Consider the following 16730-nt stretch of genomic DNA (forward strand, 5'->3'; position numbering starts at 1 on the left):
GGCTTGACGCAGAGTCCTCACTTTCCGTCCCAAATCTGGGGCCTGCCTGGCTGGAGGAGGCACAGGCTGGGTCTGCAGGTGGCCGTGCCACCTGCACTGGGCCTCAGCTCCCGGGCAGCCACGCGGGTTATTAAGGAGAGTCTCAGACCCCAGGAACGAGAGGGGCCCTGCTACCGGGACCCCATGCCGGTCCACAGCGGTGGTGGGTCTGGAACAACTGGAGGCCGTGGCTTACAGGAACTTGTTCTAAAAATAAAGGTGGGAGGCTTGAGAGCAGGCCACGAAGTCCCCGTCAGCATCCGTGGGGAGAGCTCGGTATCTGTCCCTTCACCCATCGGGGACACGCTCCCAAGGAACAGTTTGTAATGCATCGAAGTGTCGCCACGAAGCCACCAGTGCCTCACCTTCTGATTGATGACCTCACATCACTTTCTGAACAGACCCCCAGGTACAACCTAGAAGTAATCTTGGGTGCCCATATCAGTCTCAAAAATATTCATAGATTAGGAACTTCATCCTTGACTTTTCTGAAGCTAAAATATTCGGGAGAAATTGGAAAACGTATTAAAGACTAGATAGAAAGTGGCATATCTGGAGTTGCTTTTCCGTTAAATATGCTACAAGCCCTGAACAGATCCACTCCTTTATTTTTGGATACGATACTTGATTTTCACACCATTCTCTTCCCAAAGAATAGCAGGACTTCTAAAATTAGCAGGAGGAGAAAGGCCTGAATATTAGAATCCAGGAGAAGCAGACAGCAACAATTTTTTGGGTTGGGACAATGTTCTCAGGGTGCACCAATTAGGGACTCTGGGAACTCCACCCCTCAGCTCCTTGTTCACAGAATTACTGGGGCCTCGCTGCTGAGCATCCTAGGGGAGTCCTGGGGGGGCAGCTCAGGTGTGATGCCCACCTTCTTCATATTGTGCTAGGAGCCCACAGGGTGGGTGGCGGGGAGAGAGACTGAGGCTCGGACAAGAAAAGCTCCTGCCGGGTTTGCTGGAGCCTCACAGAGGTCTCCCCTGCTCAGGTGGCTGGAGGAGGTGCTCTTATTCAGAACTGGACCTGTTTGACTTCAAGTTACTCCTTGGGTCCTTGAGATGCCCTTTTGGGCTGTTGGGTCCAACTGGGGTCCTGACTACATCATGGTTTTTATGGTTCTTACTGAGGTTCCACATTTTCTTGGGCAGCGCCTGCTCTTGACCTGCAAAGGGCTTGCTGCTGGAAGCCCAGTGAGGCCATGGGTGCCTGCCAGGGCCCTGAGGGCTTCCTGTCCCCTGTGAGAACGGGCTGTTTGGATCTGGGCAGTTTCTCTCCCCTCTGCTCAGTGTCAGCCACAGCAATTCCAAAAGGTGCAGCCCCTGAGAGAAGGCAGGTTTACAAATTCCCATAAAAATACCCATCATCAGTGCTGGTGCAATCAGATGGAAGTTTGCTTTTTCTTAAAAAAGGACGACAAAAATCAAGGAAGAAAGGCCGGGTCTCTAAGTGTTGAGAAGTTCGTGCCAGTCATTGTTCTGGAGCTGTGTTTGGGGTCTCTTGCTTCAGGCTCCCCCAGGCACCTATTCAAGTGACTCACACAACAACGGGGGACAGGTGAGGGAGGGCAGGTCAGTGATTCTTCACAGGAGGTTTTGGTTCTGCAAGTGCATGTTTTAGCCAGAATTTTAGCAACTGTGTCCTGGGACAATGGAGGCAGAGTAAACATGGGTCTCCAGGGGTGTGCACGCTCGCGGCCGCATGTTCGCCCAGGAGCTCCATGTCAGCTGATGCTGGAGTGTTTCTCCACATGACGCAGCCCCCTCTGGTAGGTCCATGAGATGCGTTTACCTGGAAGTCATTCTGCCTTTTCCTAGCTCAGCCACCACAGACTCAAAGCAGGTGTGGCCCCGGCCCAGTGGGCTTTGCCAGAGCCTGGGATAAGATAGATACCAGGAAAGCACAAATTAACCACGGATAGATGCATGGGGCAGAAATTAACCACAATAGATACAAAGAACACGAATTAGCCAGCTCACTCCCTCTAGGTCAGGGCACTTACCAGACCTAAGATACAGTTTCCTCTGCCTGAGGAGAGCTTTGGAAGAGGGCAAGGATGCACATTTGGGAGACCAGGCTGGGGTCCCCGTGGCGGAGTGGTCCCCTTCTTGGCGTCCACGAGCCACCTTTGTTTTTGCTCTGGGCCTGTAGGAAAATGGCGCCTTTATATATATCAGACGGCTGTCCTCCGCTGCTGTAATACAGAGGCCGCGGTGGTATTGCTTTCTCTTCCTGTGTAAAGTAATACCGTGGACACCGTGCTACGTGACTGCAGTTCCTTCGGGGTGTGTGCGTGTGTGTGTGGTGTGTGTGCATGTGTGTGTGTGTGTGAATAAGCGGTAGAACAAAGGTGTGGTCAGCTGGGCAAAGGGGAAAATAAAATACCAGCAAGTTCTTGGTCCGGGAGCCATGCACGGCTCGCTCATGCTGGGTCCTGGGGCACAGGCTTCCTGATGGGGGGGTGGGCGGAGAAGGTTTGGAAGCACATGTATGCATTCCCTATGAAAGGAGCGAAGCATTTTCCATGTCTCTAAGGAAAACACCTTTCATTACCTGGTGTTCTGTGGTAACATTTTTTCAGTTCAACAAACAAGTACTTACTAGCATGCATGGGGCGACCTGGCTGAGGTGACAGCGGGGCCATTCTTTACAGGATCGCACTGACCAAGGGTAGAGGGAGCCCTGGGTTATGGGTGGCCCAGGATCACTCCCCTGTGGCCCTCCCCAGGACAGTCTGCTGGTCTGCTGAGCCCCTTCCTGTGGCCTGGGGGCTCAGGTTGGGAGGAGACCAGCAAAGTTGTTTTGTTTGTTTGCTTGTTTTGTTGCAGACGGCGCATTGTATGGTTCTCATTTGGTGGTTTGATAGGGATTTTTTCTGGAGAGAGAGCACATTCTTCGTGCCAGGAGTTTGGCTGAGGATTTGCTGGTTAAACAAATTGTTTGGGTGGCGGATGATAAGGGGGGGGCGCCTCTCTTCCCCGTGGTGCTCGGGCAGCTGCTCTGCTCCTGGCTCTCTGGGGGATGGGGGTGGGGGAACGCACAGGCTCTACGTGAGCCTCACCTGCAGCTTCATCCTGGGGGCTCCTGAGTGTGACCTCACTCCCCTCCTGCTGCCCATCTTTTCTCCTATCGGACTGGCGTGTCAGCCAATCTAATTGCCATCCTGGCCACTCTGGCCTTTTCTGTGCGTTGCCTTACATTCGTCCTACGATGTCCATAAAGCTGGAAATGGAGAACTTTGGCACATTTTCATAATCCAAGAAATCAGGCTCTGCACTGGAGTCCCCACCAAATTGAGAATGAGTCCTGATGGTGGTGGCTTCGTGCAAACTTTGTTACTGATCTCAGTTCCCCACTGTAGCCGATCACCTCTGCGTGGCGGCCCCCACTCACTCCTGATTATGGGCAGTCTGTCATCAGCACCCCCAAATGTGACCTCAGTTAACGCCCCAGGAGGATGGAGATCAGTACGTGTGAGTTGCCTGTAGTTCCCGGGTCCTGCCCGTGGCTGTGGCCATGCCCAGGGACACAGCGCCACCAGTCTGCCTCCCAGGCGTGCAGGTGGGCGCTGGATGTGGCAGAGGCTGCGGGCAGCTTGCTGGCCCGTGTTCTGTGTCAGTCACCGAGCAGCTCATGACATCCAGATGGAACAATGGATGGCGATGATTCTGCCGGAGGCGTGGGAGGGACGAGGGGCCGCACCAGTGTTCAGACCATGGTGTTGGGGCCCTGGACGGAGGACTCTGCCCTCCTGCAGGCCCTGCACGTGTTGTGAAGGGAGGCACTTGCTTTTGGAGACCCGGCTGCAGGGGGGAAAGTCAGAGGAGGGACGTCCTTGGTTTCACAGAGCACAGGCGCTTCGTGCCCCTGCCTGGTGGCCCCCCGGACACACTGCGCTGGGGACGCACCCGGGACAGCGGGGGGCTCAGCCCTCTCCTGCGGGGGCGCAGCGTGCTCCGGACCTTCTGTTAAAATCAATAGCCTGTCACGCTGGCCCGGAGCTTCGACACCCTGGGAGGTGGCAATTGGTGGACACAGCACCCAGAGCGCATGGCAGCGGCGACACAGCCCGCACAGCGCAGCCCGCCTCCCAGCATGGTGTCCTCTGCCCACAGGGCTGACATTCCCAGAAAGCGCCTCTTCCCTTCACTCCAGCCCCGCCAGCCGAGCAGAGCAGGGGCCACGTGCCGAGGCACAATTTTAGCCACATCCTCTGGGAATTGTGATCCCATGAGGTTTTGGTGCCTGTATGGATGCAGATTAATTTAAATAGACAATTCACGACAGACGTGAAGTATCAGTGACAAAGACAAAAAATGATAAATCGGCTATTGCAAGCTGTGAAAGAAAATTAATGCCCCTTTTTACTTCGTCAGTGCAACAAAAATAGATAATAAATTGCTTACTAGGGAAGTTCTTTTACAGACATGTTTCCTAAAGTTCCAGTACAGGTGAGCTGGGCTGGCGCTCTAACCATCGAGCCAAACCAGTGAGGGCTACATGTGTGTGTCTCTCTCTCCGCTGCCGTTGCTGCTTAGGGTGGAGGTGGGGGGAGAGGGTGAGTAAGCAAACGGAACTGGGGACATGTGGGTGCTGCCTGGACAGGGCAGGGTCAGGCCAGGCTGCTGTGACCCACGGTCTCCTCCTAGTCCAGCCTGGGCCTCCCAGCCGCAGGCCTCCGCCTGGAGCTCCTGGTCCAGGGTGGCGCCCGCCCCTCAGAGGCTCTGGGTGCTGCCGGGGAGAGGCGGGCGAGGGGTTTGAGGTCCACGCACCACAGCTACTGAGAGGTTTTTGTGAGAGTTTTATTTCTTGTCCCCAAATTCAAGACTGGCTTAGAGGGCAGAGCGGTTACAGAGAGAAGCTAACCTTTCTGTAGTCACAAAGCAGCTTTTATGAATTAAAACCGTCTCAGCCCTCTTGGAGAGGAAACAACGGAGGAACCAGGGTGAGGAAAACAAAAAGAGCTGATAGTACAGTTTCTGTGATTACTCACCTCCCGGGCTGGAGCTGGAGGAAGCCAGTTATAATGGAATTTCATTTTTCCTCTTCCGAGTTGAGTCTCTGCCCTTTTGTTCTGTTAGAACGAGGAGAGGTCTCTACGTGGGGTGACAACAACACCACATTCTGGCCTCGCTCTTCACTGGCTGGGGCTGGGGCTGACGGCTGCCGTTGTCGGCCTCTGAATTAATCAATTAACTCTCCAACTAGAAGGGGGCTGTGGAGCCCAGTGAGGGCGTGGGGGCTCCTCCAGCGGGTGGCCCTGCCCCTCTCTCTGCCCCAAACACACCCCCAGGGGAAGTCCCCATGGCCTCCCCTGGACTTTCATCCTTGCCACGAGCCGTGGACATGGGTCAGCGCCCCAGGACCAGGAGTCGCTCCCGTCAGGTCTCCAGAGGCGGCGTCCAAAGCCATCCCATTCTTCGGCACTAGGAGGCCTGGGCACCCGGTGCCCAAGACCAGTTCATTGCTATTCGTGCTCACACTGTTGGTGCCAGGCCCCAGTCGCACGGGTGCGGATGAGGCTAAGGTTGTGACCAAACACAGGTGCGCCTGGGCCAGCGAGGGAGGGACCTTCCCATAGTCTGGGCCAGCGAGGGCAAACCTTCTGAGCTCGGCGTGTCAGCGTTTGAAAAACCCTAACTTAACCCTGGTGCCGTGTCACATAGAGACATTTTTTGATATTTACAACCATAGTAAAACAAAGACTTATATTTTTGATATTTATTTTATATATTTAAATGCCATTTAACAGAAAAATCAACCAAAAAATGAGTTCGCGTGTCCCCTCTGACACGCGTGTCATCGGTTCGCCACCACTGGCCTAGACTCTCGCTGAATTAGGTAAATGTGTGTGCAAGTAACCTTGAGTGTGCGGTTGTGAGAGCTGCCCTTGCACCCTAACCCCTTGCATGCTCTGGAAGGTGGTCATTGCGGTAACATGATATAAATGTAAACCCCAGCGCTGCACAGAGCACAGCGACAGCTTGACACCCTCATTTCCGCACTAAGAAATCACCATTGTCTCTTCTTTCTTGCTCCGAGCTTAGGTGACCAAGCCAAGAAGTAGTTACACAGTTAGGGTTGACAAAGTAGTTCCTGCAACATTCCTGTCCCCCAAGTTTGAGGAGTCTTTTCCACGACCAAGACAGCCATTTTCAGCTCAGTGCCTTTGCTCACCAACACCGGGCGTCTTGCATCTCCAAGTGCTGAGACAGGAGCCTTTATGCCTGTAAATGAGGCTCTGAGTTCACACGTACACCCTCGGGGAGCTGCTGTGGCCCCAGAAGGACCCGACCAGCGAGTCCCACACAGGTGAGGCTGGAGGCAGGGACTGGGAGCCGCTCCCACTTAGAGGCGACCACGGGGGGGATTCTGAGAGGGTGTGCAGATGCGCGGCTGTGCTTGCAGGAGAGGCTGTCTCTATGGCGGGCCCACACAACTCGTTGTTCTTACATCATGAGGTCTGCATACGCGCATGGCCCGTAATTGTTACTGATCTAAAAGATAAGCTCCCATTTGGAGGTTTATATACCACGTAAGTGTGACTCTGACTCAAAGAAGAAAAGAATGATTATGTCTCCGTTTTTATTGGTGGTTGAATACAAAAGAGAAAGCCACTTTCTGCGCTTCCAGACCTGGGACTTCCTGATGTAACTGGCCTTCCTGGAGGAAGCGCACTCAGACCTCCTGTTTTAGCCTCAGTGAACCTCTCACATGGCCTGGGCAGTGCGGCCAGACCGGAGGCGCCCACAGCCAGTCGGTCCTGCACAGTTTGTCAGCCGGGCCAGCTTCTCCCAGCCGGTCCCCACCTGACAGAGGCTGGCGTGGCCCGCAGGCCCGCCTGTGTCACCGCTGATGGCATTTGCATGCACCCACAGAGGATCAGCTCAGAATGCCGGGGGGCCTTTCCTGGAGGTGTCGACTGAGCACATTACCTGCTTGTTGAGTTTATCATTTCACTTTTCACAAGACGTGTTGGTACCAGGTGGGGCCTGGATCAATGTATTCTACCTGGGTCCTGGGTAAAAGTTATATTTCTTCTGGCAGAGTTTATAGCAATGTTTTCTTAATTATTCTTGAGGTTTTGCCCATTATGCCATTAGCTTCTTCAGAGGACAGAGATAAATAGCCGGTATCCACAGAACAGAGTGTGAACTGAGGGCGTGAATTATTGATGTCTCAGGAGCAGAGGTCCGCAGTGATCTCGTCCAGCGCCTCTGGTCTGACAGAGACATGCTGCTTCCAGTGCCGCTGGAGACGCTGCCCCGGGAACCCGGGGGGGGGGGGGGGGACGTTAGACACACAGAGACGGTGGGAGCGCCTTCTCTCCTGTCTTCCCCTCTCCCCCCAGTGTAATCAGTCTCACCTGTGTATTAAACGTGGAGGTCAGGTCACATGCAGGATACATTGTAGCTGTGTGGTAAGATATCCATTGCTGGCATATTACTGTCTTCAGGTAAAACCCTGGCTCAGTTACATACATATCGTGTGTCATATCTGTATTTAGGTGCACAAGTATGTGTGCATTTCTCCTATATGTGTATATATGTGTGTGCAGTACATATGTGTACAGCTGGTGGGAATCAATGTTTCCACAGCCTTGTTCTTACCAAAGGGATTTTTAAAAACAAGCCTCATGCACGTTTTCAAACAGAATAAGCAGAAAAGTAACAAATCGCGTTTCTTTCCCTCATTGGCTCCCGGACCTTCTCACGGCCAGGACAGTGAGGACTTCAGGCATTTGCTTATCTTGACATGCAGATATGACTCAGCACATTTTCAATTATCCCAATTTTTTATTTCACTGTCTCTAAAACATGGAGCCTGATTCCCAGGGTGGTAAACATAAATGGAAATCTCTTGCTGGGGGTGCAGTTAGAAATTTGCATATAACTTTTGACTTCCCAAAACTTAATACTATTAGTTAACTAGAAGCCTCACTGTAACATAAACAGGTGGATAACATGTGTTTTGAATGTTACGTGTTATATACCGTGTTCTTACAATAAAGTAAGCCAGAGAAAAGAAAACTTTATTTAAAAACCATAAGATAAAATACATTTACAGTACTACCTGTATTTACTGAATAAAATCTGTGTATAAGTGGACCCGTGCAGTTCAGACCCGTGTGTTCAAGGGTGAACTGTTTTGTTTCGTTTTCTAATATTTGCCTACAATGCTATTCTCCATGGTTATAATAATTATGGATTTTTTTCTTATGGCCCTTTGCTCATTTGCCTTTTTTCCCTCACAGTGTAAACTGAGGGCCAAATCCCCCCCCCCCCCCCCGCCATTAAAAAAGACTGGTGGGATCCCCTGTGTCAGAAAAACAAAAATAATTTGTACTGCAAGTAGCAAAGTTTCCATATAGGGAAAAGGCTCCAAGGTCTTTATTCAAAGTAAGGGTCCCTAATCCTTTTTGCATGAACCACTTCGCAGTCAGGTAAAGTTTTGAGATGCCTTCTCACAAGCATGTTTTTATTTTTTTGTATATATTTTAAATGTATTTTTATTGATTTCAGAGAGGAAGGGAGAGGGAGAGAAACATCAATGACGAGAATCATGGATCGGCTGTCTCCTGTACACCCCCCACTAGGGAACAAGCCTGCAACCCAGGCACATGCCCTTGACTGGAATCGAACCCGGGACCCTTCAGGCCTCAGGCTGATGTTCTGTCCACTGAGCCAAACCAGATAGGGCACAGTCATGTTTTTAAAAACAAATGCCATTTCTCTAAAAATGGAGCACCAGTGCCTTTTGGCCGTATGCGTGCTGTGAGGAGGGCGGGCACACAGGGCCAGTCCCTGCCCGGACGCTCGCTCCCCAGCTGAGTTCTGAAGGGGGCTGCGCTTCGTTCTTGGGGTCACACTCCCTGGCCTGTGCACACTGGTCCCTATTGCTGAGGGCTTCCGTCAGACTCCAGGCTGCGTGAGATGCTGGGAGGGCGTTTATGTGAAGTTACACAGGTGTTTGCGGAAGGCAAACACCTTCCGTAAGGGCACTCAGGGCACACAGCAGACCTTACGCTGAGGGCCACCTGTCCTTAGTGTGTCCCCTGTACAGCAGACACGCTGCCTTCTGCAGCTGCTTTCTTGGAAATTGAATAACGAGTCTCCATAAGATACTTGCCTACACCCCGGAATAGACACTAGAGGGATATAGCATGAGAGGTAAGCGCCACCCTCACTCTGAAGGCCCCAAGCATTCGGGCATGCACACACACATGCATGCCGGCATGCACACTCACACACGCACACACATGCATGCAGACATGCACACACATGCATGCAGACATGCACACACACTGCATGCAGACATGCACACTCACGCACACACATGCAGACACACACGCACATGCATGCAGACATGCACACTCACACACATACACATGCACACACACAGGGCTACTCAACAGAAGCTACAGATATAGAGCCCTGAAAAGTTTGATAACAGGTGACACTAAATGCATTTTAAATTTTTTTAATTAAAAAAAGCAACAATGTACATAATACAACCCCCAAGTGAACCAAAGGGCTCACCATGAAGAGGAGCGCCCTCCCTCGGCGGCACTGTCACCGTTTTGTGACCTGTCCTTCCACACACTCCACGTCCCACCTGCACACACGGCCTCACTGTTAGCAGTTAAAGTAGATCTTAGGTTTCTTCGCTTTACTTTGACGTGCATCCAGAAATTAAGATACCTGGTTGGACGGAGGGACACTTGCCTGATAATGCAGGTACAAACCATGTTGAAGTGAGACTCCGGGGGGGTGAGGGATAGAGGTAAAATCTTTAAACTTGGCTTTTGTGTACAGCGTCCTAGGAAAGTGACGGCGGAACATACGTCCCCGACCCTCACGGGTCACGCTGCGCTGAGCTCCTTGCAGTCTCAGGTGCCGTGTGTGTTGTGTGTGGAGAAGCCGCTGCATGCTTTTTCCGGGCGGCCTGCTCCTCGGGGAACACGTTTCCCTCGTGTGGACATTTGTGCTGCTCCCAGGGCCTGTTTTTCAAGCAGCCACATCCTGCCACATGCATCTTCTCACTGTCATACCCTCCGCATACGCCTTTGAGGGGACAGTCCTAAAGGTGGAGTTGTCAGCTGAGGTCTGCTCAGTGAGCACCGTGGTAAATACCACCTTCCTCTGCGTGAGGACTGTGGCCCGTGCCTCCCACCGCGGCGTGGGCTGTGCCCGGAGACCGCCTTAGTCAGCAGCCCTCCCTCGCGGAGCCTCAGAAGGTGTGGGAGACTCACGTTCATCTCAGCCTCTTTTGCCATTTTTATTCAAATCTCTGGATGACAAAATAGGTGTGACAATCCTAGGACACACCTTTAGATTCCATGGGCTGACAGCCTCCTTGGCTGGGCAGGAAGCCAAGGCCAGAGGTGGGACCAGACCCGCCCACGCTCCATGGTCATTTCCTAGCAGAGCCTGGCTCTGCGGCTGCGGGCGCCCCGGGACCTGGGGTGCTTATGGGCCCGGGGGCCGGGCACCGAGGCGCCGCCGGCCGGTCTATGTGTAGTTCCTGCGGGTTGAGCAGTGGTGGCCGCTGCGGTACACCGCTCCTTAGATAACGGCTACAGACGCTGCAAATGTCCTTTTGGGTTTTGGCTGAATAATATTTAAGGATTTTGAAACAGTGACTTAATTGTGTTTTTATGTAATTGATGGCATTGTAGTAAAATGTATTGAGACACCACATCAGCATTTTTCTAACTGTTCCTTGGAGAAAAATAGACTCATATGAAAATGGCTTCTCCCCTCTCCACTCAGGGAACGGAAAAGAAGCTATCCTTGTGCCTCCCTGGGATCTCTGTGCCAGAGATACCCTCATTTTGAAGTGTTTCCCCTCTGGACGTGGCTACATAATGCAAGGCCACCTCGCCTTGGGAAGTCATGTTTCAGAAGCAGTGCAGGGCGGGGCGCAGGCCGATCGTGTGGGTCCTGTGCCCCACGGGGCGGCTGCGAGGGGCCAAGGAGGCTGCGCGCCCCATGGGAACCAGCACTGCACAGCCCTCTGCTGGGCCCGCCTTCCTGACGGCTGTGGGTCTGGAAGGGGCTCGAAGGAGGCGCTTGCGACACTGGAGCAGCTCCCATTCCCGGAAGTTGTATGTGAACGCGAGGCCCTCACGGTTTTATGTTGGCATCAGAGAAATCAGGGCTGCGACATCAATTATGTTCGTTATCCTAGTCTTTAAACCATGGATTGTATGGGGGTGGGGGAAGCTGCAGTTCAAGTCGACAGAAAGAATTAATTTTGATCCAAAATCTTGCTACTTTGAGATTTCATCCCGAAGAGTCAAATTGTGAACATGAAACATTGAGACAGCTGCTCCCTGGCTGGTGGCTTAGCTGGTTGGACCCTTGTCTCACACATCAAAAGGCTGTGGGTTCGACCCCGTCTTCCTCCCTCTCTTTAAAATCAATAAAACATGTCCTCGGGTGAGGATTAAAAAATTCAAGGAGTTGCTTTCTAATTGTGGAAAACTCACAAATTTACTAAATTACAAAATAATAGTAATGCTTTAAACGTGTCGTCGGCTGCCATCCTCATGGCTTGGGTCCTGTGTGCTGCTCCCGTGGGCCGGTGGCATGTGGTGTGTGCACACCCGGGGGCGGGCAGGGCAGCCAGCCTCAAGCTCTGGGCTTCAGCGGCACGCGCCCCCCCCCCACCCCCCCCCTGCTGTGTTTGGGTGTGAAGTCCCTGCTGGCTTCTGGCCCCCAGGAGGGCAGCCACTCCTGCACTCACAGAGACCTCGCCCAGAGGAGGCCGCAGCACCTCCGGCCTGTGTGTGTTGGGCGGGGGGGGGGAGGGGGGGGAGGGGGGAAAGCGGGCGGGCGCGGCTCGGGCAGACCCCAGTGGCTGCCTTCACTGTTCGGGACAAACAACTGTCCAGTATGAGTGACAGCGTGGGGAGGTGCCTCCCATCCCGGTGGGAACCGCGTGTGCCGGTCCCATGTGTGATGGGCAGAGGCGGCCCTTCCTGTGTCTCCACATGGGCCTCCTCGGGCTCCTGGGCGTTCGGGAGCCGCGGCGGCTGCTGAGGCCGACATCACTCCGATGCTCCCACTCCGTGGTCCTCTGACATCAGTCCTCACGGGGGAAACCAAAACCACAGCAAAAATCAGAGAACTGTGTGCCTAGAAAACTGCGCATCGACAGAATAATACTTTCTCTTTTCACTTAAATGCCAAGCTCATGTCTTGATGTCTGAAATAAATTCAAATTTTTATAATTAAAGTTATTTACAGGAGCTCATCATCCAACCGTAGTAGTTTTTTCTAATTTGCAAAACACTCCAGTCGCTGAATAGAAAGCTTGACAGAGGCCTGCAGCGGGGGCTCCGCTCTCCTCGGGGCTGCGTGAAGGGTGGTCTGGCGGCGATGGGCTGAGGTGGGCAGCACGTCCCTGAGGAGGAGGAGGACAGCGGCCTGGGCATCTGGGATGGCGGACGGTCACCCCCTGGGGCTCCCTCAGCATTTGCCAGCAAAAGGAGTGTTTAAACTGTTTCCATGGGAGGGGTGCTCTCAGCCCAGTGCTGTGCGAAAAAAGCAGGTCACAGACACAACACAAACCACACTCACACACGCCTGTTGTCATAGGAAAAGGGCATTTTATACCTCAAATTTCACATCTTTCTTTTTCTTTCTTCTTTCTTCTACGTTCATTTCTTTATTTTCCAAATTTTCAACAATAGACACAGTCACTAACCCTTGTATCTGGTGTTGACGGTGAACGTATCAGAGGCTCTTTTGGCTGGGCAGAAGGTGATTAAATAGTTTCACTCGTTCACTCATTCATTCATTCACAAGTACTTCTCATGTCTTTTTTTCCTGGCTCCTCTCTCTCTCTCTCTCTCTCTCTCACACTCACACACACACACACACATACCCTAGTGCAGTGATGGCGAACCTATGACACGCGTGTCAGAGGTGACACGCGAACTCATTTTTTTTTGGTTGATTTTTTTTGTTAAATGGCATTTAAATATATAAAATAAATATCAAAAATATAAATCCTTGTTTTACTATGGTTGCAAATATCAAAAAATTTCTATATGTGACATGGCACCAGAGTTAGGGTTTTTCAAAATGCTGACACGCCGAGCTCGAAAGGTTCGCCGTCACTGCCCTAGTGGGAAGCAGCACTTTTATGCTGGCGGCTGTTGCCGTGGTGGGGTGATGGGAGGGAGCAGCGTCCACGCGGGGTGCTCTGACCTGGCTGCTGTGTTCAGGACCCAGAGGTTATGTTGCCTGAAGAACTCCCAGGCCTGTAGCTGAGCCATTCCTGCTTGTTCCAGAGGGGTGGGCCTCTGTTTCACACGCTTCCGAGCACGGGGGATTTGCACGCAGCTCTCACAGAGCCCGAAGCTCCAAATCAAGCTTAGTACAGGTACCCATAGGTGCACTCACTCACAGAGGCGTCTTGGGGGCATTTCAGTGGAGAGCCATTTGGGGATCCCACTGAGCATGTGTGAGGGGTGCTATGAGGGGGGAGGTGGAGCTAGGCCAGGAACCAGGAGTGGTGTCCAGCCCTGCCCGTGTGCAGGTCACACCTGTCTCTGTGTGGGAATGATTAATGGGGTCAAAGGATTGCCTTGGAATATGGAGAGCTGGGAGGGGTGGGGACAACTATAGAGAAAATGATAAAATACCATATTTTTCTTGTATGTTTTTGCTGTCATCCTTCAACACCAACACCATGTTACATCCTGTGTGTACTGGAAAGTGTGAGACAATGCATTGACATTCGCTAGGCAGTGATTTGGACATCCTGAGGCAGACACTCACCTCCTGGAGGAGGTAGCACGAGGCTGCTCGCACCGTCTTATCTCCATGCGGCCCTGAGGGAGCCAACTGCCTCCTTCTCCTTCACTTCGGAGTCCAGCTCTGCTCAGGACGCAGTCACATCCCACAACCTGAGATAAAAACGTTGCCTGAAGAACTCCCAGGCCTGTAGCTGAGCCATTCCTGCTTGGTCCAGAACACCCAGAGCCAGGGGGCGCCAGCCCGGCACCCCCTCCCTGAGCTGGAAGCACTGAAGACGCCCCTCCCTGCAGCAGGCGCCCAGGGGCAGGTTCTGGGACGACACCTGCCCATGCTCCCTGCAGCGCTGCAGGGCCCCGGCCGGGGAGCCGCCGGCCGCTCAGCTCCTCCTGTGCAGGTGCCTCCCCAGAAGGGCAGGTGGACTCTGTACCCCAACCCAGAAACAGCTGCAGAGACTGCCCTTGGCAGGGCCGGGAACAGAGCAGAGCTGCCACACCCCTGCCGGTGCTCAGAGAGACAGCTTCTGCCCGGCCATCTCGTTTCTCTGGCGGTTGGTAACACTCACAGGAGGGAAGGTCACCGAGCAGCAAAAAGGAAGGAGCCCAGAGCACGTGCAGCGGCAGGGCTGGTCTGGGAAACACAGCAGGAGCCATGAAGCGAGTCCAAGACGACGTCCTGCAGCTGCGGCCGTTCCGTGAAGCTCAGGGTGACAGTGACCCCGACTGGGCCCTGCTTTTGTATCCAGGGGACCTGCCTGAGGGGAGGGACCCTGGCGAGGTTGTGATGCGCCTCTTGGGTTTGTCTTGTTGTTATATGTAACGTGTGTATCACATGAACTTCGTGTGTATTGAATCTTCCAGGAGAAAATGTTTCTGGGCGTGGCCTCGCTGCTCCTTTCCCGCTCTGAGCTGTGATTTGTGAGCCACACGGTCACAGTTACGCTCGCTTTAGGGAGAGTCAGGGAGAAACATCATTCTACCCACCGTTCGTTTTGGAAAGAGTTATGAACCGAAGGCCCGTCGCCCCCGTCTCCGGGGCTGCCTTGTAGGAGCCCCTGCCTCCGTCCTCCCCGTGCTGACGCCGATATCGCAGCCCGTGTCAGCGACGGCCGTGCTGCTGAGGGGGAGAAGGTGGTGGTTGTCATGGTGGCCCTGTCCCCTCTTCCAAGTTCTCTGAGGAGAAGCTCTCTGCCTGAGGGGCCTTGCGCGCATGGGGTGAGCCCTGGCTGCCTGGGGCGGCTACAGAGAGCGCCTGGGGGCTCAGGGGCCGCCCAGGTACACGGGCGGGTGACCATCAACCTGTGCTTCAGGCTGGGCTTCGGCCATTTTGCGTCTCACTGCGGTTTAATGGTCACTGGATGATTTTCCTGTTGGTTTATATATATTTTAGATTCCTAATGAAATCTCTAAAATATTTATTGGAACCAGTGACTTGTGTGCAGAATTCTAAAGAATGCAGATAGTTTGTCTGTGTGTCGGAGGGAAGGCTTTCTGTCTCCAGCGCTCTTCCATCTGCAGCGAGCCGGCGGTCCTGGCAGCTCGTTCATTTCTGTCTCGTTGCTAAGTTGCTAGGGGTGACCCACACTGTCCCGAGTCTGCCCTGAAGTCTTCTTGTTCTTCTCGTGCTTTAGGGGAATGAATTGTGTGGTTTCGATGCCTGCTTTTGTCCCGAGACCCGCTCACCCACCCGGGAAAGCCGCCCCGCAGGCCCTAACGCCAGGCTCAGGTGGATGGGGAGCCTGCAGGTAGCCTTGGCGCCAGGCTGCTCTGCTGCGACCGCGGGAGGGACCCATGGAGGCACCAGAGGTGCTGGGAAGCCTGCTCGTGGGACTTGGTGTTCGCCACTGTGACGGTGACCAGATCGGTCCCTTCTGACAGGGGAGATTTTATCGGTTAGAGATGCCAGGTTAGGGTACTGTTATTGAATGCACTTCCTGCTAAGTTTCTGAGCCAGTGGTTGGGTTTATGACATAATTGCTCTACGTGTTGATACCATCTTTTATCTTAAATGTTTTTAATAAAGGGATAGAAATAATAGAAGACATTTTAGAAAGTGGGTTTTTTGTTTTATTATTTGTGCTACTAAAAATTACCCAAAATAAGATATTTTACGAGGAGGATTTTGTTCCAAAAGTGACTAATTTAAACAGTTCGTGCGATGAACCTGCTAATGATCCTCAGTCGTGAGGAGGGCAATGCTTTGTGCTGTTGTCATTTTTTGTGAGTAGAATTCTACAGAAAGTTCTATTGTGTCGTGCAGTGAGCTTCACACCACCATCCTTTATCAACAGACGGCAACCAGCACATGAAAAATAATTAAAAAATAAAATGAAAAGAAACCGAGAATGAATTAAAGTGCTTCTTTGCGTTCTGATCTGCATTTTTGGTTTAGAATTTTTATGGTGAATTGCCATATTATCTGTTATATCAGTTTACAATGAGGCTCCTATCAGACATAAAACAGATTTATAATACCATTAAAATACAATATCAAAGAATGAATAAGCAATTCAATAAAATTACAATAACACAAAGATAAAATGAAAGCCTTTTCAATAACAGTTTTATGCAAGAACATTTTGCAGATAAATATGTGTTTATAGATCTTTTAAATGTACATTTATTATAGTGTTCCTAATAGAGCCACAGGGGTTAATTTTTTCTGTGTGTTGTCTTTTATAAGTGGTTTAAAAGCTAACTGCAAAAGTCTTCAATAGATTGTTTTGAATCTTTGAATTGATTTTGGTGAAGGGAGCTCTTACCATCCTGCAGCTGAACACTCACACCCCAGCGAGTTGATGTGCTGGGTCCCCGGCCGGGCAGGGTGGGGACCCCATGTCCCCCGGGACCTGGACATGGAGGAGGGAGGGAAAGTTTATAAGTGAAGTTGCACTTTGTGGTCTTTCCAACCCAGATGCCCAGG

General features: G+C 52.3%; 1 protein-coding gene across 1 annotated transcript in view; it reads left to right on the forward strand.

Moving 5' to 3' along the window:
- Positions 1–16730, forward strand: part of TSHZ3 (teashirt zinc finger homeobox 3) — a 56223-nt gene that overhangs the window by 12275 nt on the left and 27218 nt on the right. The window lies entirely within an intron of this gene.

This window comes from Myotis myotis, unplaced genomic scaffold (assembly GCF_014108235.1).
Source record: "Myotis myotis isolate mMyoMyo1 unplaced genomic scaffold, mMyoMyo1.p scaffold_m19_p_37, whole genome shotgun sequence".
NCBI lineage: Eukaryota > Metazoa > Chordata > Mammalia > Chiroptera > Vespertilionidae > Myotis > Myotis myotis.